Genomic DNA, 25,649 nt, shown 5'->3' with positions numbered 1-25,649 from the left:
GAATGTTTGTGTGGAAAGGATTGAGCTCAACACACTGCTGCCACTGCTGCCTCCATTATCACTAGCTCAAGGAGATTATGATACTACAAAATGCAAAATACATGGTGCATATATTTACTTAGTTTAGTTTAAACCTCTTTATTTTAGCTTGATTGCATCGAAAGCCTCAGGCTTATAGAAATGCTCTCGAGTCCATTTCCTGGGCCTAGAACCAGTACTTGGTGTCTTTGGGTGAGATTTAAAGAACGCTCCCACAGTGGGGATTGAACCCGTGACAGGGACATGATCCATGGCGACCATATGTTTACGTGTAAACATGTACATCAGCAATGAAATTACATGACAACCCAAATTTCACTGTTTTTTCAGCCATTTACCTATTCACCATAAGCTAGCAATTGTTTATTCAAATACTTGCATATCTTCAATTCCACTTATATACAGTACAGACATCATTAATATTATTCTGATATAAGTTCATAAAAATATCCACACATTGCATTTTCATACAACTATACATCTGAAATGCCTGTTATTAAACATTGTACAACAAATTAAAGTTATGCTGCAATTTCTTAAAGAGTACTATTGCTCAACCTTTTCCCACTCAGAGGCAAATAGAAAATGGCTATGTGCAAACAGCATAAAACCAGAACAGCCTTCGAGTAACTCGCAGTCTATTCAGGTTTTCTGCTGTTTGCTGCTCATCAGTATCTTAGGGTTGGAAATGAAGCCTTTCAAACTAAAATATATTAAGAAAGGACTTAATTTAATTTGATAAAGGACTTCAAATGCATCAAAGTGTGTTTCTGATTGGTAAAGGGTGAAAAAAAACAACCACTAACATCAATTGATGTGAGTATAAAAAGCCCATTCTCTGAACTCTTTGTGCTAATTCTCACCTTGTTCAAACATACAATACTAAATTTCACACACAAACATATTTTACACACCCTACCCCTACTTAAGCAGATATATTGGAATAAATTCATGCTAGGTTTGTCATAAATTAGTTGAATACAACTTCTTTGTGAGAGAAGTTGAAATAAACAAGAGTGCCTGAAAGGCCCAAAGTCGCTCACCTGAGATAAAAAGAAATGACCTGTTCTTTGCAGCCCAAGATATCAATGAAACAAATGTTCAAACCAAGTATCATGAAGAATGAACAACAAATGGCCCCTTGGCGGCCATGTTTTTTTTAACAGACCTGAACCATTTTTTAACTCTTCCAAGATATGTCCAAATTTCATGAAGATTGGGAAAAAATGTGTCTTCTAGACTGTTCACATGTTGTCACTATATACATATAATGAAAACTGCCCCACTCCCTGGTGGCCATGTTTTTTCACTGATCATTACCATTTTCAAACTTGTCGGAGACATCCACATAACTAATGTTTTGACAAAATTTCATGATGATTAGGCAAAACATGTGACTTCTAGAGTGTTAACAAGCATTTTTACTATATAAATATTAGGAATAAGACCCCCCCCCCTGGCGGTCATATTTTTTAACGATCCAAACCATTATCGAATTCAACTGTCCTATCCAGGTGTGGTAGTAAGGTCTCCTTCGCTTACGCAAATGAACAGGACGGTTACAAGTTATGTAACTTTGTGAGCAGTTATGTAATGCGGAAATATTTATTTGACGAACTCTTATTTCCGGTCAAGATGACTATACTGACTGGTTGTAATTCAATTAACTAAAGGTGTTCAGTCAGGGACGCCTAAATACACTCAAAGAATTTATTTATAAGTGAAAACCAACTTATAATAAGAATAATTTAGAAACTAATGCCAAAATGTCTTAAAGCTGGTGTTAAAAATAATTTAGAGTTTAATTATTGCAAAATTCAAACCTTTTTCAAGAGCTATTTAACTTTTCAAGAAAGCATCAAGATGTGTTTAAATCAGCCAAAACAGCTTATTTTATACAGTTCAGAAGAGATCAATGGCAGAGTAGTCAATTTTCCCTCAGAACAGTGCATTTATCAATAATCAATATCTTCCCAAATTTCAGAGCAGAACTAAAAATAGATTACTGAACCAGATTAAACAAGGGAGATAAAAACTGAATAAATACGGCAAAATCATGTACATGTTGTCTTTATTTCAGTTATCTCTTAGTTGAAAGGCTTATCGTAAGTGTTAATGACTAAAACAGTTATGTTAACAATGAAAATTCTGTGTTATGAAAAATTACATAATACAGTTAATGGCGCATTATATTGACATAATAAAACCAAACTTCACTACACAGGAAACAAATGTTCTGACCAAATTTCATGAAGATTGAGCAAACTAGAAAGTTAACAAGATTTTACTATAGCCATATATAGCCATATAAGTAAAATGCCCCGCCCCTTGGCAGCCATGTTTTTCAAGCCAAGGTTACCATTTATGAAATCATCCAAGATATCATTGGGACAAATCATCTGAGCAAGTTTCATGAAGATCTGAAAATAAATGTGGCCTCTAGAGTGTTAACAAGGTTTTACTAAAGCCATATAAGGAAAAATGCCCCGTCCCCTAGTGGCCATCTTTTTCAACCAACCGACATCATTTTCGAACTCATCCAAGATATCATTGGGATGAATCTTCTGACCAAGTTTCATGAGGATCGGACAATAAATGTGGCCTCTATAGTGTTAACAAGATTTTGCAATAGCCATATATATCCATACATGAATAAGGAAAAATGCCCTGCACCTTGGCAGCCATGTTTTTCAAGCAAACGTAACCATTTTCCAACTCATCCAAGATATCATTGAAACCAATCTTCTGACCAAATTTCATGAAGATTGAACAATAAATGTGGCCTCTAGAGAGTGAACAAGGCAAATGTTGACGTCGCACAACGCACGACAGACAACGCACGACGGCCAAAAGGCGATCACAAAAGCTCACCCTGAGTACGTTGTGCTCAGGTGAGCTAAAAACTGCTAAACCACTGACATAAAGTCTTGAGTAAAGTTAATGAAAGTGGAAAAATAGCTTTGAACTGACAATGAGATATCCGGACTTGGCCCCATGGTCAGAGTGCTAATTATGCATTTTAGTTTACTGCAATTTACATGAGAAAACAATCTCTGAGATTTACTTGTTACTTTTATAAACGCTTAAACTATTTTCACTCATTATTATGAAACAAAACAAACTTTTTTCCTTAAAGCTGAAAATCAAAGCAATCTAATTCTTGTAAATTCAGCACATAAGAATAATTATGTATTTTAAAATAATCACCATATCTGCTTAGTCGGGTACATATTAATGTAACACACTATGACAATGGAATTTACAATTCCACACTAAAAAATAGAAATATTACACTTATTAAAAACTCCCTAAAATTGTTCGTACAGCCCTGACAAGACGGGAAAAGACTGTGATAAAATGGCCGTGCAAAGCACAGATAAAACATGAGAGATGCAACAAAATAACATAACAATCATTCATAAGGTAATTTTTGTAGCGTACGTACATGTACATAGCTAGAACAAACTGACCTAACTTGTGAACTCTACTAGTTTTTTTCAATTGATTGTCTATTACAAGGGTGAAAGTGATGTATTTGCTATATCAATGTTCCAAAGAGTTTAATCTGCCCTTGATGAAAAATAAGGGTAGCCTGTTATAGACTTAACCCTTACAATGCGCGAACCGAATTTTTAAGGCCTTTGCAAACAGTTTGGATCCAAATGAGACGCCACAGAACGTGGCGTCTCATCAGGATCCAAACTGTTTGCTATTCTGATAGTATTCTTTGAAAAAAATCGAAGAAAATGCTAATTTTATAAATTCAGCAGACAATATTTTAGCAGATGACAAATTTCCCAGCATGCAAAGGGTTAATAAACATATGAGTGTCAGCTCATACACTTTATATTCATAGCAGTATGTCCAGAAACAAATAATTAATTTCCTATAACTGCATGGTGTCAAGTTAATTTGTTCTTGCTCTACACACACTACACCCCGACCTATATCATGTTACAGTAAACAAAGCATGCGTGCACAATGCACATTTATAATCAGCCAGTTTTAATAACATTCAAAGTCCAGTCAATTAATGATTATCCAAGTTGACCTGTTACATGTACTCAATAGACCTTCAAATGTTTTATCTAACAATTTCACATAATTCATTAAAAACTGTAAAGAGTACACCAATTCTCATAATCTTACATATTTTTATTACCAATAAACACTGTGAAGACCAGAAGCCACAAAATTGTATTAAAGGGACTTATCATTTTTTTATAACAAGAATCTGTGTTTGATAAACGCATGTGCCCATAGTTGGTGCTAGATAGTCCTAAAGCAGTGGGATAAATCACATGACAAACAAGATGGCGACAAACATGCTGAGACATGTATTTTAGTCACCGTTTTATACCCTTTATTACTAGAATTTATTTTTAAAATGCCGCTCAATTTCCAGCCATATCAGCAAGATAGTGAGTACCGTTTAATTTGTATTTATATTTGTTCTTTATCTCGACATTACTCGCTGCAAATTTTCTTACAAGCTGTAATTTTGTGATCCGCTAACAGATTTCACAGCAAGTCGACATATAGATTGAATTTTATTACTATATAAATACTAATCACTTTCTTGCTGACATGGCTGGAAAGTGAGCCGCATTTTAACAATTAATACAAGTAATAAAGGGTATAAAACGGCTGAAAATATATGGCTCAGCATGGACTTCACAATCCTGTTTTTCACGTGATTACCCCCTATGTAAAGGTGATAATTTATATATGACACAAGCAACATTCTACAGCAGTTTGAATGAATATGCAATTACAATAATGAATGGAAACAACATTTTACAAAATAAAACATTCACACTTGTTTACACAATCACTCTTTAACACTCTTTTTCCAGCAATCTTGCCTGAGTTTAAAAAAAATTACTACAACTAGAAAAGTTTTTATTTACTTTTATATATATATGCATTTAACAAGTTTTTCTTTTATTTTATACATTTTTAACAAGTTTTTATTTACTTTTATATAATTTTATCAAAATATAAGTTTGAGGAACTGTTAAGTGATACCAAAGGAAAATATAAATACACAGCATTACAGATAACATAAAAACTAAAAAAGGAAAACATAAATGATACAGATCACCCTATAAAGCAACATAATATTGTAATAGCCAAGACTTTACAAATGTTTTAATATTTTACTTTTGCTGTATAATTGTTTATCTGTTAACAAAGAAGGACAAGGAAGCAGCCTGTCCATGGTAATTTCTTAACCCATTTATGCCTAGCGTCTAGAAATGGGGCCTTGGCAAACAGCGTAGACCCAGATGAGACATCGCATGATGCGGCGTCTCATCAGGGTCTGCGCTGTTTGCTTAAAGGAATTTCTGTAAGAAATATTCTAAATATAGAAATAAATATACTAGACATCCCTAATTTTGGAAATAAATTGATCCAATTTAGAAGGATGGGAGAGTCCACTAGGCATTAATGGGTTAAATCATATTTTGACTATCACAATCATTACATATTTTAAGTCCACTTCTTTTTTATAAGTTCTTTTGTGTTTTTTGTAATTTTAGCTGACAAAATTGTGGGTTTTTTTCACTTGAAAAGCTTTTAACATTTCCACAAAAATGTTTATTTAAACATACATGCCATACGTCCCGGATTGTCCGGGACAGTCCCGGAAATGAAAAACTTGTCCCGCTGTCCCGGAAATCTGTCAAATGTCCCGTCCATATATACATGTACCTTATCTTAGGCTTAACTGCACCTCGAATCTGCGTATATCTGCAGCGTCTCCATGAATTTGCCTACCCGAATAGGCAGACTACGCTATGTGTCAAAATCGATCAATAAACAGGGGTCCTGTTATCATATTGATTGTCTCACGTTCGCGGTCAAACCGAAATGGCAGCATTGTTTTATGTGGTTGTTAATTGACTTTAATCTACTACGTCATTATTTCCGGCTGCGTAAGGGCAAAGGATAGTTGTTAACACATCTCATTCTGAAGTCCAACATTGCTGAGTAAAAAAATAAAAGCAGTTTATGTTCGCATGTTTAACCGACATTTGAGTGAAAAAGTAAGCATATAAAAACGTCATCCTCACTAGGTTTATTATTGATTTGAGTTGACGATCTAACGGTACTGTATTGCTGTATTTTTTATTATATAAATAAATAAAGGCGTATTAACAACTACGCTTTACACAACGGTCTTAAGAACAATAACGCAGTGACGTCACCATCTATGTTTAGAACGCTTACACTGAAAACACGTGGCTTGTATCTAGTAACGGAAGTAGTAATGTTTAATTTGACGTTAATAGATCAAGTGTATTTCGGATAGGCTTTCGAACTTTCGCAATTAACGATGTGAAACAAAAAAAAACGTACCAAAAATGCATATGTCTATAAATATCGTTACATTTTAAACATGTCCCGGAAAATCGGCAAAAGTCCCCGACAATTTAACTCAATGTCCCGGAATTGGTCTGAAAAATTATGGCATGTATGATTTAAACATTTCCACAAAAATGTTTATTGAAACATTTCCACAAAAATGTTTATACAAATGAAACGACAAAGGCATTCCAGTCAGTGAATTGAATACATTCCCAGTCACACATGCTAAGATCCATAAATTCATATCTGATATTAAGTTATATTTCATCCCTTCAGTTCTGACATATATTTCCATATTTTGTTAAAGGTGCAACGCTTTACATAAATAAAGGACTACCTTATCAAGATTTTGTAGCTATCAGCCTAAAGTTTGGACACCAAGCAGTTAAAAAACACGGGTATTTGATTTTCTGTACCAGCAAATGTCGCTTCCATTTCATTATTACTTTTATAAAGTTTATAAATTACCTACATACAAAAATTGGGCAATAAGTATGGCTTCCAGAGTTTTCACACGGTGAATGTTGACAATTCACAACAGTTCAAGGACAAAAGCCAATCACAAAAGCTCACCATGAGAATGTTGTGCTCACATGAAGTTGTGCACAATGTAACTCGCACATACTTTGTTAACAGGTCTTTGCTTATTTTTAAGGCATCCCATATCTGATTAAATATAGTTATTATTTTTGTTCAATGTTTTGTTTTATCACTCAAAGCTGACTATGCTAATTTTCTAATGATTTAAAAAAAATTGCCATATGCAACATAAATAAATTGTTTATAAAATAAATAAAATAATTGCCCAAACTGAAATGCCTGTCTTAAATTAAATTATATTGATCAAGTTCACCATTTTTATTTGAATGAGTTTAGTCCAAAAAATGGCTAAATCAAGGTAAAAATGAGATCAGGTATTGACAGTCTTCATTAAATAACATCCATACAATTATCACCGGGACCTTCTGAAATAGTCTAAGGCCAAAAAGAGGTCATGGTCAAAATGAGGTCAGGTGATGTTGGTTACTATGGTGATAGTATTCAAAGACTTCATTCATGCAAGTATCAAGCCTTTGAAGGAAGCATTATTGATGTTAGACAAAATGGGTTAAGTCAGTAAAAGGGTCAATGTCAAAATGAGGTCAGGTGATAATGTTGTCTTGAAAGTGATCACATATTTCATCCATGCAATTATCAAACCTTTGTAATTTTTTTTATTTACGACCCAACATGCCTTTTGGGTTGGACAGACAGAAAAGCAGACATAACTATTCCTTCCAACATCTATAGATGCAGGAGACATAAACAGTAAAACATTCTTGTCTTACTGTAACCTTTAGATTAGAATCAGGGACTGAAGAGAAAGTTTTAAAAGAATTCACTTGCAAGTGATTGATACTATAAGTTTAGACAGTACTACTTCAATGTCTAACCCTAGCTTACCCTGTTCAACAGCCACCTCTGGGAGATAGGTAGCTGTCTTCTTGTGACCTTTCTCATTGGTGAACTCGATGCGCACACCATTCACGCCCACCTGCAAGTATACAATATATGCCACACCCTGGGAAAACTGCGCTAAATGCAAGTGCGTAAAGGGTCGTCCCAGATTAGCACATGCCGCCAGGGACAACACTTTTACCTACACTTGATTTTCATTAAGAAAACCCCTGTTCAATAAAAAAATCCCTCCCTGCAGAAAGTTTTGTCCCTGATTAGACTGTGTGGTCAGCATACAGCCCAGTTTTCTTAGAATGAGGTTCATATAAGACTATTAGGAGCCCTGATAAGACAATCCAAAATCCATACAAGGAAATTTTCTCATCAGATTGTTACCGGTAATTGGAAGGACTTTTATAAATTTGATTTATTTGAAAGTACCAAAAGGGGAATAATTTTCCTAAATGGCAGATCAAAGATATGAACTTGATCAGTGACCTCACACAATCACCCCAAACAAATGTGTGCAATTTCAAATCAATACACGTAGAGTTATATTAATGATATGTAGATGTTGCAAGCTCACCCTCCATGATTTTTTTTTGTACAACTTACCACCAAACTGTTTCTTTTTTCCAATGATTAACAAGAGCTGTCTCCATAGGATGACATATGCCCCCGATAAACGATTTGATAGAAGTTATGAGCATTTTTCGAAACCTAAACACATTTTTCGAAACCTAAACCAGGGGTTCTGAAATATGCTGTCCGAGTTGTCCGAGTCGTCAATGATCCCTTCCGGACAAGCAGTTTTTGAAAGCTGACTTGTCCGGGGACAAGTAAAATTTCCATGGTAATTTTTTTCGAGAATGAAACTACTCTATTTTCCGAAAATCAAAAACGAAAGTTTATATAATTGCTTATGATTAATCTGCGGACTGGCACACTTTTTCAACTGGAGGTAGGTTATTTTCCGGTAATAGTTATTTAATGTAGTAAACCAGTCTTGGAGTATATATAGCAACAGCCAATCACGCATAAGAAAACAATTTTAATAGAGAAACCAGCACACACGTGTATAGCAACAGCCAATCACGCGTTAGATAACACTTTTCGTACATTGCAAATGGCCGCATACATGTACTAACAACCTGCATTCAATTTTTATATAATAAACCCACTTCAATGTCAAGCCATGACGCTAATCAGACCAATGATAAAATCAGTTCGGCGTCGGAAAAGCAGAGAAAAGCCAAGTATGAATATGATAAACATACGACGCCAAGTGGAAACGAGAATTTGTTGAGTCTTGGCTAATTGATTTTCCTTGACTTGAAAACGTTGCTGATGTGTGTAAATGTAAACTTTGTAAGGAGTTTCCTTTATTAGCGGATAATTATATACTTATAATTAACGGAGATTATTTTATTTCAAGTGAATTGTCTAGTCATGTTGAGATTATTAAATATCCGAGATGGTATCATGTGTGACTTAAACGTGATCTTATTATATGCACATCTTGCTTGTATTTTTTGTTCATGTGAATTTTCTAGTTAACTATGTTTATAATTTAAAATAGAAGTTAACAAAAGTGTATGCGTGTATTATTTGCTTAATAAGTAATGACCTTTTCCTTTATCTATCTTAAAAGTATGGACAAATACTTCTTTGGTACGGACAAGTGAATTTGTGGGTCCAACTTGTCCGTGGACAATTAGACTCTTAAAATATTTCAAAACCCCTGCCTAAACCCGGACCCTAGGTTCAAGGTCAAGGGGGTCAAAATGTGTGTGCGTATGGAAAGACCTTCTCCATATACAAATACATACCAAACATGAATGTTACATCTTAAATAACATAGAAATTATGAGCATTTTTGGAAACCGAAACGCAAAGTGTGACGGACAGACGGACAGTGCGATCACTGTATGCCCTCCTTCTGGGGCATAAAAACAATGATTTTCGCCAAAAAATGTAACCAAAACACAAACTTGCGCATAATTCTGGAACAATCCCTGGAATGGAATTCCCCCTGTATGTCAACTTCAGAAAAAGGCCTTCACTGCAGACAGCTCACCGACAACTTCGAGGTGAGAACCAGAGTGAGGAAAATATGATTACTCTCACCTTTCCTGTTCGTATATGACGACCTCAACAGATGAGAAGCTGAACCGAATCCAGTTGACACTATGGGAACAGTTGGACCACCTCCACTTTGCCAACGATCTGGCTTTCATCTCCCATACCCATCAACATATGCAGAAAAAGACCAATATTGTAGCAGACAACACAGCTAGACTGGGCCTCACAATCAACAGAGGTAAGAGCAAAGTGTTCAAGAGTAACGCTTCCAAAGACACTACCATCACAGTCTGAGACGGAGGTTGACAGCTTCACATATCACTACAGGATTCTGGTCAATCATGGAGGAAAGGATGCAGACCTCAGAACCTGCATCTGTAAACCATGAGCAGCCTTCCATCAGCAGAAAAACATCTGGGGATCCAGCGCGATTGGCATCACCAAAAAGATAAGGCTCTTCAATACCATCGTGAAGCCAATACTCCTCTATGGAGCAGAGACCTTGAGAACCATTGTCACCACCATTAAGAAAATACAGGTCTTCATCAACACCTACCTCAGAAAGATCCTCAAGATTCGCTGGCCAGACAAGATCTCCAATGAAGAATTATGCAGAAGAACCAGCAGCCGGTTGAAGAATACATCCTTAACAGCAATGGATACATGTAGGTCATACCCTCTACAAGCCTCCCTCAAACAAGGCAATCTCTCACCCAGAACCCCCAAGGTAAAAGGAAGAGACGGTTGCTTAGAAACACCCTGCGCCGCAACCTGGATGCAAATGTGAAGTAGACGGGCAAAAAATAGGGGCAGCTGGAGAGACTTGCCCTGAATCGAGACCTCTGGAGGAAGTTGGTTGATGGCCTAGGTCCCAGATGAAACCACAGTAAAAGATGACTTAATTGTGCTTAAATGTTCTATCTCAGTGCTCTTTTTATTTATTGAAGATAATGCGCTTTCGGATTGCAATAGATGCAATTTTCGTTTCTTTGGGAACTTTTCGTCCATTAACAAATTTGTAATTTTTTCGCCATTTGGAAAGGTGCCTTTTATCGGCACTTTTAAATTGCTGATGTACGTGTCAATATTTTTGGAACAACAGCTGTGTTTGTGAAACACAATGCCCCCTACTGCGCTTTGAAGCGGCATGGCAGCTATTATAGAAACAAGGTTATATTTTGAATGTTAAGGTCACAGTGACCTTGATCTTTGACCTTGTGACCTCAAACCATGTTTGATTGTAGATCTCAATGAGATGCATGCACATGTGAAGTTTAAAGAACATAGACCCAAAGTTTTCATTTTAGGAGCAAGGTTAAAGTTTTGGGACAGACAGACACACACATACAATGACAGACAGACAGACAGGCCAAAAACAATATACCCCAATCATTCGATCCGGGGGCATAAAAACACAATCTATAAGCCCCTTTCAAGGTATTGTTACCTCCCAGTCCAAGTAATCGTGAGCCTCCTCAAAATGGGTGAGAATGGAGACTGAGCAATGCAGGCGAGGAAACTCGTCCTTCGTGATTGGGCTGAACCGGCTGTCACGCAGCGCACTGAAAATACAATATGGGGTATAATGGGTATGTGCATAAAGTGTCAGCAGATATAAACCTGTTATGTTTGTAATCAGGGACATCACTCTCCACCTTAACTGGGTTTTCCTTAAGAAGAGACTGCCTGTAATTAAAAAATGTTACACAAGTGGAAAGTGTCATCCCTGATTAGCCTGTACGGACCTAACAAGCTTATCTAGGACGACATTTTTGCACTTGGACTTAGCCGACTTACACATGTATTACACAAGGCGGCTCAAATAATTTTAGAGATGTAATCGGTCAAATTTTTTAAACAAATTTCAGTATAATTGGGCAGTTTATGTGGCTTATAAAGTATTCACAAAGGTTTAAGTTGATTAACATCTGTCAACTGCGCCCTGAGCTGTATATCTCCTATTGTGTATCTCCAAAACTTACCATGAGGTATTATGTTCAGGTAGGCTATTTTGGGAAAATGTACTTTTGGGATAGGATCGTTTTCGCTTAAAAAGACCACTGATTTGGGGGAAAATAATTAGGTAATTCTTTATAATAATCAAATTATAAAAACAAGATGCAATTGAAATACAATTTAGATATAATAATCATAAGACACTTCTTAAACAAGGGCTGTTTGTAAAACATGCATGCCCCCTATATGGGCTGTCAATTGTAGTGGCAGCTATTGTGTGAATACGTATTTTGGCACTGGGATCTTGACCTTTGACCTAGTGACCTGAAAGTCAATGGGGGTCATCTGAGAGTCATGATCAATGTACCTATGAAGTTTCATGATCCTAGGCGTAAGCGTTCTTGAGTTATCATCCGGAAACCATTATTCTAAGTTAAGTCACAGTGACCTTGACCTTTGACCGAGTGACCTGAAAATCTATAGGGGTCATGTGCGAGTAATGATCAATGTACCTATGAAGTTTCATGATCCTAGGCTTAAGCGTTCTTGAGTTATCATCCAGAAACCATTTTACTATTTCGGGTCACCGTGACCTTGACCTTTGACCTGGTGACCTTAAAATCAATTAGGGTCATCTGCGAGTCATGATCAATGTTCCTATGAAGTTTCATGATCCTAGGCCTAAGCGTTCTTGAGTTATCATCCGAAAACCATCTGGTGGACAGACATACGCACGGACGTACATACGGACGGACGGACCGACATTTGCAAAACAATATATCCCCTCTTCTTCGAAGGGGTGCATAAAAAACAGTTTCCCTAATTGGATTTTTTTTATCAAAATGGGGATATTTTTTACATTTGGCTTTGGAAAAGGTTCCATTAAATGTTTCCCTAGATACGCCAGAAAAATGCCTGGCAAGACGGCAATAAAACAGCTCACATGAAAGAGATATGAATGGAAACATGTAATTGAGCATGCTTAGGTGCTTAAGGGGGTGGTGGAATTTCAGATTTGTTTATAATAGTAGATGATAAACTGTGACATTTTAAGTGTCACTTGAAACATAACATTTTTTCATAAACCAGCTAATCAACTGCTATCAAGCTGATGCACAATAGAGACTACTCTGTAAGTTTTAGTGAACATTACCGTTAGGCACTGTAAAATTGTCTAATGAACATTTTTCATTGCTACAATTTTGGTGGTTCTTTTCCCATTGGTGACAATGGCGATTGACAGCTGGAACCTTGATAACAGGCTCGGTCATACCTGGTGACAGCATATTCCCTGTGAAGGCTTGTGGCGGAGAATGTCCCTATGCATCCCCGCAATTTCTTGTCTTTGCCTAGCTTCCATGTGACAAACAATGGGCTGAAACACATAAACCCTTTACCACTCAGGGGTTTTCATCTGATTTTGGGGAAAGGGCCTGGCCTTTTTTTAGGGGAAAGACATCGCGCAAAACGCCGGATTTTGGGGAAAAATAAGGAAAGTCTTAAATAATCAATTTAACATATTTTACTGTTTTTAAAACATATTCAAGGCAACAGACAATTTAATTATGCACTATTTCTATTTTCTACACTAGATCAGGTTAAATTCTATAATTAAAGGTCTCCAAAAACAATAATAAATTATTTTATTTAGATATCATTGTTTTGTGGAAAATCTCTGTAAGAGGGGCAAAATATGTCTAGGGGAAAGGGCCGATATTCGGCGCTTCTCAAAGAAGAAAAAAAGCCCTGCCACTTGAATACATATCTTTACGCCTTTGTAATCCCTTAGAAAGTTATATTTAATTAAAGACCTTTTTTACTAGACACAAGTTTTAAAGGCTTAATTTCCAACTCTAAGATACTGATGAGCAGCAAACAGCATAAAACATGAACAGACTGCGAATTACTCGCAGGCTGTTCTGGTTTTATGCTATATGCCAAAGCCATTTCACTTGGCTTCTGAGTTGGAAAGTTAACTGGAAAGTTCTGGTTAACTGTCAGAGCTGCAGATTATTTATAAAATATAGTTGCAAAAGTAATAATGGACAGTACCTGTTTATCAGCCAATGAATAGGTACATATGTTTATTTTATGCTTTCCAATGGTTTATAGAGGAATATCAGTGAATTAAAACTGATATTTCAATGTTTTAAAAAGTGAAAAATATCGATATTTTTCACTGTTTTAATGTGAAATGACGTCATTTTTTTAAAGAAATGACGTCATAAATCCCACGAAAATCCAGTTGAACTTTTACAATGTAAATAAATGGTGAACAAGAGGGCCAAGATGGCCCTATTTCGCTCACCTGAGAGGAGTCGGTTCATTCAAACTTTACCAAACGTCAAACTTGACCTAGATATTGTCCAGACAAACATCCTGGTGAAGTTTCATCATTATTGAACCAAACCTCTGGCATATGGAGTGTTTTTGTTTTTGTAAAATTTGACCTGGTGACCTATATTTTTAGTTGACCCTCCCTTACCAAACATCAAACTTTGCTTACAAAAATAAATATTATGACCAAGATTCATAAAATCTGAAACAAAATTGTGACCTCTAGAGTGTTTACAAGGACTTTGTATAATATAATGAAAAATTGGACAATCTAAGGGCAATAATTATGGCATTAATTATGTGATATATATAAAACCAAACTTTGTACCAAGTTTCATGATGATTGGGCAAAAAATGTGATTTCTAGAGTGTTCACAAGCTTTTTTTACTATATAAATATAAGAAAACTGCCCCCCCCCAGGCAGCCATGTTATTCAACTGACCGGAACCATTTTCGAACTCAACTCTCATATCAAGAAAACAAATGTTCTGACCAAATTTCATGAAAATTGGGCCAAAAATGTGACTTCTAGAGTGTTCACATGTTTTAACTATATACAGAAAAATGCCCCGCCCACTGGCGGCCATGTTTTTTTCACCGATCTAAACCATTTTCGAACTCGTCCGAGATATCAATACAACCAATGTTTTGACCAACTTTCATGATGATTGGGCAAAAATTATGACTCCTATAGTGTTTACAAGGTTTCTCTATAGCCAAATAAGGAAAACTGCCCCCCGGCAGCCATGTTTTTCAACTGACCGGAACCATTTTCGAACTCAACTCTCATATCAAGGAAACAAATGTTCTCACCAAATTTCATGAAAATTGGGCCAAAAATGAGACTTCTAGAGTGTTCACATGTTTCCACTATACATGTATACATATAGAGAAAAATGCCCTGCCCACTGGCGGCCATGTTTTTTCACCGATCTGGACTATTTTCGAACTGGTCCGAGATATTAATAAAACCAATGTTTTGACCAACTTTCATGATGATTGGGCAAAATATGTGACTTCTTAGAGTGTTTACAAGGTTTCTCTATAGCCAAATAAGGAAAACTGCCCCCCCCCCCTGGCAGCCATGTTATTCAACTGACCAGAACCATTTTCAAACTCAACTCTCCTATCAAGGAAACAAATGTTCTGACCAAATTGCATGAAAATTGGGCCAAAAAATGTGACTTCTAGAGGGTTCACATGTTTCACTATATACATATTGATTGCTCAGGTGAGCTAAAAAAGCATAAAATAAAAAGAAAATTTGTTGGATTCGATGGAATATCGATTTTAATTCACTTGTGATCATTAAAAAAATATTTTATATGATCACTTGTGAAATAAAATTGATATTCCACCAAACCCAACAAATATCCTCTGTCTTATGGGAAGTAATTAAAAAGAAAGCGCTGAGGCATAGTGGATATTATGGTGTCCGCCTAGCAACCTTCATGGGATCGATCCACACAGTGGGAGCGTTCTTTCAGTCTCCAACAAAGACAACAAGTACTGGTTCATAGTCCCAGGTAACGGACTCGATAGCGTTTCAATAAGCATAAGGCTTTTAATGCAATCAAGCAAAAATAAATAGGATTCAACTAAAATTATTCAAAAACACCAAGTTGTTGCACCCTTCACATACGGATGACTACACTTCTGCTTTGAAGTCTGTACGCTTGGACAATGACAACAAGGGACAAAATTGTCACAAAACCAGGTTTTCAGTTGAAAAAAGTCTGATAAAGGGAGGCAATTCAAAATGTGTATTGTTAACCCCCTTGTGTAAATTTTACCTTGATTTCAATTAGAAAAAAATACTAGAGATGTGTTAGTCAGAAACACAATGCCCCCTATTGCGCTGCTTTGAAATATTAAAAAAAAATTAAAAAATTGACCTTTGACCTTGAAGGATGACCTTGAACTTCCACCACTCAAAATGTGCAGCTTCATGAGAACGCCGCTTTGAAATTATTTTTTTTTTACCTTTGACCTTGAAGAATGACCTTGACCTTGAACTTCCACCACTCAAAATGTGCAGCTTCATGAGAACGCCGCTTTGAAAATTATTTTTTTTTTACTTTTGACCTTGAAGAATGACCTTGACCTTGAACTTCCACCACTCAAAATGTGCAGCTTCATGAGATACACATGCATGCCAAATATCAAATTTTTATCTTTGAAAATGCAAAAGTTATGGCCAACGTTAAAGTTTTTTTTTCGGACGGACGGACAGACTGACATACACACATAATGACATACTGACGGACAGTTAAACTGCTATATGCCATCCTACCTGGAGCAGAAAAAGTATGATAAAGAGAGACAACTCAAAATCAAAATGTGCATTGTTACTGATTGTTCACAGTAACATACATGTAGTTGTTTCAAAATCAATATATTTTTAGTTGTTGCAACCTTGACCTTGGAGATATTGACGTAATTCTTTCGTGCAACACACCGTCCAATAATGGTGAACAGATGTGTCAAATGATTTGAAATGTCACAATGAATGACATAGTATAATTGGCCCAGACAAGCTCATTTATGGCCATTTTTGACCTTCAAACTCAAATTGTGACTTTGACCTTGGAGATATCGACGTGATTCTTTTGCTCAACACACCGTCTAATGATGGTGAGCAAATGTGCCAAATGATTTTAAAATCTCACAATGAATCACAAAGTAATGGCCTGGACAAGCTCATTTATGGCCATTTTTGACCTTCAAACTCAAATTGTGACCTTGACCTCGGAGATATTGACGAAATTCTTTTCCGCAACACACCGTCTAATGATGGTGAACAAATGTGCCGATAATTTTAAAATCTGACAATAAATGACAAAGTTATGGCCTGGACAAGCTCATTTATGGCCATTTTTTACCTTCAAACTCAAATTGTGACCTTGACCTTGGAGATATCGACGTAATTCTATCGCAAGACACACCGTCTAATGATGGTGAACAAATGTGCCATATGATTTTAAAATCTGACAATGAACTACAAAGTTATGGCCCAGACAAACTTGTTCCGCCCGTCAGCTCGCCCGCCGACATCGCCAATCTAATAACCAGTTTTTTCCTTCGGAAAACCTGGTTAATAAAAATGTATGAGGGTCAGTAAATTTTACTAGCATTCTAGCCTTCATGGCTGGTGAAGTCAGTCTACGTACATTATTTGTATTTGATTTTGCAGTCCGGGCTGGTAATAGTTATGAGATGAACTGACCTTGTGTAATGAAATTGTTACTTTTGTGAAGACTGACAAAACCAAGCACACAAACACATTCTACATTCACTCATCCATAAATCAGGGTCTTGATTTAGAAGCCTGGTCATGGTGAGCGTGCATTCTGAATTTAACATACCTAGGGCGCCTAATTATTGATCTGTGCTTACATGTATATCGCACTGATAAACACCATCCAGTGCATGCGTATTTTAGAAATTGTCCGCTATTATCACATTACTACTTTGAAAGCTCATGAAACTAAAAACCAGAACACCAACTCAAAACTTCTAATTATTTACAATCTGTTTTCAACTTTTCATCGACAATCAATCACCTTGAGGCACTTCCCTGTAGGTGGAGTTTGGTTTTTTAAATGAAAATCAATATTAGTCATTTGAAATGCTCAGTTAACCTTACAAATAAAGGAACAATAGGCCAGTTTCCATTCACAATTAACATTTTTATTTTGTGCCATAAGTTTATGCTTTAACAATTTATTTCCAACACATGCATATTCATCATGTCCATTTGATAAAGTGATTGAAGTTTTTTAACAGCCATGTAATAATATGTGAAATAGCCTATGTTCTCATCTGCAGTGTACACTATCCGGGTTCTCAATAACTTTTGAGCCAACAGGCCAAAATGTGAAACCAACAGGCCTCCTAGGGGGTCCAGAGGCATGCTCCCCCTGAAGTTTTTTAATTGAGCACTTGATTTCCTGCATTTTGGGCCATTTTATGGCTATTTTAATGGTCAACCCAGCACTTAAATTTGATCAATTTTTTGTGCATTTAATGAATTTTAGCTTTTTTAACTAACAAAAGATAAATGAAAAAAGCTCTTGGATTGGGAATGGGGCCGACATTCGGCCCTACAGGACTGGGCGGAAAAGGCCTGATCGTCTGTCTACCATGCACATTTTGCGTGACACTTCTAGTTTGAAATGTAACTGAATTAAAACAAACTTTCACAACAACTAAAACTTTGCATTTACACAAAAAATGCAAGCAATCAGGAACAAAAACTCGCCATGTGATGAAAGAACATCAAAATATTTGACTGCTTTTTGACAGATTCCAATTTGCGCTTTTTCATTGTTGTTGTAATTCTAATACGCTGTCGAATGTAGCTATCGACTCTTAGTGCTTACAAGATTAATGACATTTTAGTTACTGGGAATGCAATGTAAGACTGAACCGCGTGTCTAATGATACAAAGGTCATTATTATGTCTCGAAAATTCAAACAAGTAAAAAAACGCGCGTTAAAGGAGTGAATCAAGCGACATCTTTGTTTAATAGCAAAAAAGGAGCAAAATTACCGAAAAGACACGCACATTTCTATAAGTCAATTGCTGATTTTCCGAATATGAGCGATTTTCAACCGGCCAAAATCTGATTACAAACGGTCAATTTGGCCGTCGGCCGGCTGTTATTGAGAACCCTGCACTATTTAGTTTACATGTTCGCCAATTAAAACCCGTGTTTTAAGAAGAGCGTGAAATTGTAACAGACAATGTGCTGTTACTAAATATAGACGTGGTAACCCAGTACATGCAGTATTTTAGCCTAAAAAATTGACATAAGAATAAATTTATGAAATGAGAACAAGGACCATTGACATTATAGAAAAAATGAAATTTTAAGGGAAAAAACATGTCAATTTATAAGACAAATAGATGTCAGTAAAGGTATTTTTAATGAGCCAAAAAGCACAAGACTACGTTATTTGGGAGGAGGGTGGGGAGGGTACATGTAGTGAGGAGGAGTTACCCATTGCTAGACCCACCCCTAAGGGTCAAGGTGTCTGAAAACAATCCTAGGGAAGGCTCTAGTATTTAAAATATTCAGCTAAATATTTGAATAAAATTATCAAAACAACTGGTTTGGTAGTGCCTAATAATAATAACAAAAGTACTTAAAGCTGTATGAGCAGCACTCCAAATGTGGTATTGGTAAATATCAATATAGTTATTTATCAATTTTCTGTGGCAAATAAACATAATAACATTAAACAATAATTAATATGTAGCCTACGGTAGACAGGTTTTATTGTATTCCAAGTAAAGAGGTAACAAAAAAGTTGTTTGTGTTGTTTTTTTGCATGCAAGAAACATTTGTGCAGTTTAAAAATTGTGTTACATCAAACAAATTCGGGAAAAAATATCACCGCAACTATCTAATGATTTTCAATAAAAAAGATTTGAATAGCAATTAAAATTAACATAAGCATATGACTCAGTCTTTTGTTGAGTTCAATACAATATGACACACCTGTCTATTAATATGGACCCATCCACATCAAATATTAATAAAAACATAAAACAGTCATAATAAAATTTACTTTATCTCCCATTGTTTGCAACATCTGCATCAAATGAACTTCAAAAAAATTAATATCATGCCATCTTAAAACGCAATACAATTGAACAGAACCAAATGTGGTCATAAATCCTTTGTTTGTAAACAAAACGGGCGAGTCCACTTACAAATATTCGTTAGTGAAAGACGGTGGTTTTGGTGGTTCGTAGTTGTGTAAATGACTGTGGAGAACGTCAAAACAATAAAAACACATCGTAATTGAAGCTACTGTATATCCATTTTTCAATCCATTCATGTGACTTGGTCCTCCATTACATGAAACTGCGCGCATAGCATTGTTCAATTTCTGTTTCTTTACCCCGCGGCAACTCGAAGCCATTTTTTAACAACACTCCAATCTCGCGTAGTCTGGGGAAACTACGTCACAACTTCAACAATACCGCATAGAAATTATAAGTGATGTGTAGCCTCAATGATTATAGGGGCATATCGATTGTGTAAACATATTTTTAAAACTAAATTAAACACAATATAAATATATAAGCATTGTTTACAAAAATAGTCTTGAGGGGAAGAAGAACACGTGCGATTTTAGGTTCTCTTATTGCTTAGAAATTCATATGCAACATAGAGTAACGTGCAAATTCAAACTTAACTTTGCATTAATTAGAGCTAGCCATGTTATATTTGTTATGAATTTGTTGTTAGCAGTACCGGGGTAATATCCCTATCGTGATCATTCGCAATTCTAGCGTGGGTACACAATATTATATTTATGGCAAAAACGACCGAAATGGCTCTTTAGTGGGTCGTGTGATAAACGTAAATTAATTGGAAACGCTCCGCACTCATGCCGATTTCAACCCGGGTCGCCTAGGTGGGGAATGAACCCGGGTAGAATCTCACCTTGGGGCTCGACGGCGTTTTACGACGGCAGTGACGAAACACGTCAATGCAAAGAATGCGGTAGGTTTACATATTCGTCACAGATATATATCACAAAGGACTTAGTCCCATGAGGTATTTGCAGGTTAAGGAAACACATACCAAACCGTACAAATGCCCTCTTATAATGCACCCACCCATATACTGGTCCTCGCATAATCTGTTAATAAATTAACGTAATATTTGAAAAACCGTTCAATAATTTTATCAACAAGTAAAATAGATAAAATAGAAAATACCCTCCCGTTGATCGAACTCTTTAAGCAAAGGCTATAACGATATACTAAAACACGCTGGTTTCCGTAAACTGATGGTAGTGTAAACACTCAAAATTTGTAATATACGTTTTTGTGCTCGATGAAAAGCGCAACAACTGTTTTTCTTTGCTGAATTAGATCGATGAGTATCCATATAAGAACAGATTTGTTAATAATGTATCGTAGTCAATACTGCTTTTTTAATATGATGCATACATTCTTTTTTGAGTATATGACAATTTTTGAAAAATGTTTTCCATGCTAGTCCTATAAATGTACCGACAAACAAAAACTGGCATCCGAAACGGCGAACAAAATTTCGCAATACCACAACCGCCTTTGAAAATTCAGCCACAGGGAATCACAGGTGGTTAGCGTGTGGCTATGATATTAATTAGTGAAAACATCATTTTGAATGATAAATAATCATATAATAACGAAACATTAACTTTTCTGAAAAAAAATCACTATCAAATGTTATATATATATATATATTTGATAGTGATCACCTGTGCAGGGAATGTCCGCCTGAGCGTTTATGGAAAATGAGTCCGTTTACCCGTCGTGGAGTATACTCGCAATCAATATGTGTTCTATTTGGATTTTGTAGTTTGTACTTTTATTAATAATGTAGTTTCAAATAGGTTTATGAGGTTGACTATAGATCCTTAGTAGTTACAACTTAATAACATCAATAGTGTTTCATTTGCTATCACAGAGTTCTAAAAATTTCTGAGGTTTTGTTTTCAAGATTTGTAAACATTTTTTTGGCAATGTATAACTTTATATTTCGCAACTTTTAATAGTATTAATGTTTAGCCCTTTCCATAATTTGGCGAACGGAAACTTTTCCAGTGTTCTGTTATAGAATAAAATCAGCAGTAAAATTACATGACGAACATATGTCGTTTCCTGAATAAATATCCATTTGCTGGAATTTACAGATTTATCAAGCGCTTGTTACGCTCAAGGAGCTGCCGGTAATTGTTTTTAAGTTTATTTTACTCTAACTATTTAAACCGTTGATCATCTTTAATATCATTTTAATAAATGTCTTAATATATATTAAACAAAAAGCTATACACATACACCTATATTTTATGTTCGATTGGTTTAGGCATGGTCGTCGTGTTCTCCATGATGTGCACTATTTCAGATTATTCTGTCGACCAAAGCTTTATCGTTTAAATTATTTAGACACTTTGTTTAGGATAGGAAAAAGATGAAAATGACCAATTCCTGGGTTAATATGCAAACAGCAATACATATTAAATGTAGCCTATCAGCCTAATATTACAAAAATAAAAACATGATTAAAAACTGGCCGCGTCATGCGAGAATGGTTCTAATGCCATATGCTACAAGCGTAACTTCAGACCAGCATGCGCAATCGCGAAGTCTGGCCAGGAGCTACTCTCTCGTAACCTTGCGTGGCTTTATAGCGGACAGCTTAGCGCCTGAAATACTGCGCACATGTTCCATAGGACCCATTTTCGCATGAAGCGGGTAAAATTATGTTGGACTAATGGCATTTTATAGTAAGTCGTCAAGTTTTAAATTTTAATTTTTTTTTTCTTCAGATAAAGAGAAAGAATCGTTACAAATAGCTGTAAGTGACAAGAAGGTTCGTAGTCATGGCAAATAATTGACAACTGATTACATTATTGCAAGAAGATATACCGGTACGTGAGCAATCCGATGCAAAAACAATGTTTGCTCAATGTATGGCGGCGTTTACGGGGCGACAACGTGACGATTCGTCGGATATACAAATATCTGAGCCGATATGATAAGTAAAGGTATTTGGAACATAGGCGCATTCAAACGTAACAAATAACCAAAACGACTAAATAAACACAAATATATGGGAAATAAAACTAAAAAGACATTATACTTGGAGAAATTCGTACACTCTCCGCTGGTATTTTTTAAGCAGGTAACCAAAGCATATGCAATACATGACAATATATACGACATACATTGAACATAAATCCATGATAACTTATTTAATACTGGTGCGCCAAAACAAAAAAGGGGAAATAAAACTCAAGAGACATTATCATAAGAGAAAGTCGTATAGCCTCCGCTGGTCTTTTTTAAGCATTTAAGCAAAGTCTACACAGTACAGAATAATATATACGACACACGTTGAAAATAAAACCACGATTAATTATTTACTACTGGTTTCACCGCTCTGGAATGGTCAAGTTTTACCAGAAATACAATCACATAAATCTTCCGGTCCCAATATTTGGCTAGTTTACACCTTGGATTTCTTGTCCTGATGGGTGTAAAAATGTCATCGCTCCGACAAAACAGAACGACGAAAAGCGCGCAGATAAGAGAAATAAGCTTGATGTCCTCTTTTCATTATGGCGTGTTGGTGCCTTCTGCTAATATGCGCGCGCGCCAACAAGAATTGATGACTTAAAGCTTAATTGTCGTTCTGGGTAGCTGTCGTTTTGGAACCCTTCAAACCTGCCAGAACGCCAACAGAACACACGGAAAGGACCAACCATATCTTAAGGTTTAAGATCTGTAACTACCCGGTATATAACTTCGTGTTATTTCGACTTTTTTTAAAGACCGTCACACTGAACGTTTTCTGAGCATGTGCGTCAAACTCGAAAACTTCCAGAAATTTCAGTGACAATATAAACAAGATATCGGTTAGAATGGGAGAACTTGCATCAAATACCACCTTTGTGTAGAGGCAAATCTACGGTCAAAACAACAATAATTATGTTTCTGATCCAATCCCGTGGTACGGAATGATTTTGCTAAAATTCATAAAAATAAAATACGTGTGATTTTTTGTTAATCGAGGATACATCACAGATAATGTATATGTTTCAAGTTAGTATTTCCCCTCTGCCATTTTTTACTTAGGATTTTTTCCCTGCTTTTTCTGTATTCCACTTGTTACAGATTATTAAGTATCGTAAATGCATATATCATGTATTTATGTATAAATATTTATACCAAATAAGTTACTAGATCAATATTTATGTTCATGTGAGTTAATTTTGCAAATAAATCGTTCAGACAAAACAAAAGGGAAAACAGATTCAGTGTTGGCAATTCGGAATGTCTAAGAATCCTTAATTTTTCGGGAAGTGTGTCTTAAACTTTGATATAAGATGCATAAAAAATGTCGTAATGCAGTTCTAAAGCCTTAATGGTCATATCGGCGCGCCTATGTATAATTTGTCGTCCTGGTATGCTGTCGTTCTTAAAACCTACCATGCAGTATGCCTAAACGCCCGAAGACAATTCTGAGGCGCCGACATGCCACCCCATTGAGATATTTAACGGTCTTGCTGTTTTTCTGGTGCGTACGATTTTTTTGTACTTTCGTCTTTATGTTTCTTTTCTTATGGACGACTTTAAGAATCACTAACCCACCGTCATTTTTTAAAATAAATATACTCGCCGATACAATGAATAAAATATGTCCCATCTGCTGGCGTATTATCGTTTTGGTGACGTTCAAACGCAAACCTTCAACAAGCTAAAACAACATTGCTAAATCATCCAACATGCCTCTGTTAGCGTCCTTGTTCATGGTTCGTATGTTACATACTGGATAACATGTTTACAAAAGGAACCATTGAACCATACGCTTTACACCTAAGTCAAACAGTTGCAAACATTTGCATTCTATTGTACACTTTGGTATTTTACCCATCAATCGTTCACAAAACTCGCATGGTTTCAACGAACGGGGCTTTGAATTGTCATTCGTTCGTCTGTCCTTTCCTCTAGTATGACTACCACTATCACTACTTACGAGTATTATCATCATTACTGTTTAGTGGTATGTAGCCTGTTTTGAGAAATTTCCCATGGCGTGCCCCTCAAAATCCAATCGTAACAACTCGGCTTCTCTCGGAAAAAGCCGAATAATTGAAGAATTGAGCGATGTTATTAGAGTTCATCGAAATGTCACTTTAATTGTACCCATAATTATAATGCCACCATAATTCGAAATGGCTGACGCTGTCAGAAAATCAATTTATGTGGGATTATCTTTTGAAATTTCACGTGGAAAATTATTGCTATAACTGTAACATAGTTTTCATAAGGTGGGATTTTTATTGTTTTAATTGTATTCATTGATATGCAAAGGTAACAACTAATTTTTAGTGCGTAATATAGTCTAGACGTTTAAATTTTCACAGCGTATGGCATTTTACAACGTAAACATATGGTTTCTTGATCATGTAAATGATGATCTTGTCTATTCATCATCATTCATGTAGAGTATTGTAAACGCAGAATGCTAGATTGTATCTATTTCGAACAGAAAATGTTACTTGTTTTGCATTAACTGTCAATTGCACTCGACACTGTTGTCACTGTGTATTAAAGGGTTACCCATATTAAAGGGGCCTTTTCACGTTTTGGTAAATTTACAAAATTAAAAAAAAATGTTTCAGATTCGCAAATTTTCGTTTAATTTATGATATTTGTGTGGAACTAGTAATACTGACCATTTACCATGCTCTAAAATATCCATTATATGCATCTTTGGAATGAAAACATGAAAATTATTAAGCGTTGCAACACGAAACAAATTGAATAATTTGGAAAGTTCTGTTGTTGTCGTTATATTTTGGGAAACGGTGTACGGTTTTTTCTCCCCCTGGTCTTTTCTCCCCCTTGGACATT

The 25,649-nt window shown here is 35.9% G+C and overlaps 1 long non-coding RNA gene across 1 annotated transcript in view; it reads right to left on the bottom strand.

Annotated features, from left to right (window-relative positions):
- Positions 1–850: 850 nt before the first annotated feature.
- Positions 851–25,649, bottom strand: part of LOC127834024 (uncharacterized) — a 166,681-nt gene continuing 141,882 nt past the window's right edge. Inside the window, exon 2 of the long non-coding RNA XR_008027769.1 lies at positions 851–1,102. This is a non-coding gene — a long non-coding RNA (uncharacterized LOC127834024). The remainder of the gene's footprint in view (positions 1,103–25,649) is intronic.

The sequence above is a fragment of the Dreissena polymorpha genome, chromosome 6, assembly GCF_020536995.1.
Source record: "Dreissena polymorpha isolate Duluth1 chromosome 6, UMN_Dpol_1.0, whole genome shotgun sequence".
Taxonomy (NCBI): Eukaryota; Metazoa; Mollusca; class Bivalvia; order Myida; family Dreissenidae; genus Dreissena; species Dreissena polymorpha.
The sequence above is the reverse complement of the archived record's forward strand: the minus strand, read 5'-3'. Positions and strand labels throughout refer to the sequence as shown.